This window comes from Petaurus breviceps, unplaced genomic scaffold (assembly GCF_028583685.1).
Source record: "Petaurus breviceps papuanus isolate PSGF00001 unplaced genomic scaffold, PetGlider_PUasm1.0 90822, whole genome shotgun sequence".
NCBI classification, from domain to species: Eukaryota; Metazoa; Chordata; class Mammalia; order Diprotodontia; family Petauridae; genus Petaurus; species Petaurus breviceps.
In genome coordinates this window covers 10,412,478-10,414,194 of record NW_027187351.1, presented here as the reverse complement: position 1 = coordinate 10,414,194, position 1,717 = coordinate 10,412,478, and positions in this window count along the sequence as shown.

Here is a 1,717-nt window from a genome sequence, read left to right as displayed (position 1 = left end):
CTCTCTCTCTCTCTCTCTCTCTCTCTCTCTCTCTCTCTCTCTCTCTCCTCTCTCCTCTCTCTCAGCAGCTGGTCTGCCTTCATGATGCTTACCCCAAGAAATTCTGTCTGTCCAGCTTGTGCTCTTCCTTATATATGGTATAGCTCCTCCCTGTTCAACCCCTTCCTGATATGTCAGCAAAAGGGGTCCATACTTCCTATTTCTTTACAGAGGCTTAATTTGAAACTAGGTGCTAAGTTTTCCAATACAAAAGGATCTTCAAATTTCATTACCATTACAATACCCTTCCTTAATGTAACCAGTCATGTTGCCCTCACCCCCATGATATTGTCAACACCATAACCATCTCCTCTGTGCTGCTCTTTGTTCTATATATACCTATTAAAAGGAGTGTCATCTCCAGTTCTGGGTATCTGGAATAAATGGAGGCAAGTCGTTGACCCTCTATTATCAGGTAGCATTCCCCTGTTAATAAATAATATCTTTCTCAAAGAAACTTGCCTCAGTTTTCCTTTATGTTAAATTTCAATTGTGACCTAGTTATGTGTTTGTTCCTCATACAAATGTACAATCTCTGATGAAAGAGGTCTGCAGGAAAGCACAGTTTTGAAAGCATAGACGTTTTGTTTGTTTATTGTACTATATCGAAGGGTTGTGAGAGGAGACACTGGGAAGCCAGGAACTTTGAGATGAAGACATCCCACCAGCGGTGAATCATTACAAGGGAAGTGTCCTACAGCATTGAACTGAATGTAGTCATGAGTAATCTGAGCTTTGTCTGACTCAATGGTCTGCTTAAGGAGTCATATCTGGTCAAAGCATGCCATTTTCCTGAAAGGAATGGCCTTGATCTTATTGAGACTTGGCCAATTTTTCCATTCTCTACTTTCCCCTGCTTCATTGTTTCCTGAGGAACCAGCAGACTTTTCCTAAGCCAATTCTTTTAGTACATTCTCTGAGGCAACTATCTCAAACCCCACTTACAGTGGCACATTAGGTCTGTAGAAGGTGTCATCTAATTTTACTTTCAGCTCAAGGTGGGCCAGAGGCTGAGAAATGGGCTAGAGCAGGGGTTGGGAACCTGTGGCTTTGTGGCCTTCTAGATCCTTGGGTGTGACTTTTTGAATGAGTTCAAGTTTTACAGAACAAATCCTTCTATTAAGAGGATTTGTTCTGTGAAGTTTGGATTCAAAGGGCTGCACTTGAGGACCTAGAGGGCCACATGTGGCCTCAAGGCCACAGGTTCTCCATCCTTGGGCTACAGGCTTCCATTACTAAGCTTTCAATATCTCAATTCCTTGACTTTATTGGGATTTCATTGGCTTTCTATTTTATGTAAAAATCCACGGAGTATATAACCAGTCTCTTCTAGTAATTCCAATATACTTCTTGTGTGGTGTCATTTCAGTACAAGAAATGTATTTGGAAGACTTCTAAACTCAAGAACTTTAGGCATTGAGGCTAAAGTCTTTGACTGACTCATTCAATAGAGATGTTTAGTTCTTGTTCATACTTAGTTCAAACCTCTGATTTAATGGAGAACTTTTGTCTCTCTGTAATTACTGAGGTAGGAGTATATTCTCATATGTTATTGCCATCACAAGTTGGCATATATATATATATATCTTCCATTTTCATTTCTGTGTCTCTGCAGCATCTGGGCCTCATGCATGGAAGACACTGTTTCTCTCTCTCTCTCTCTCTCTCTCTCTCTCTC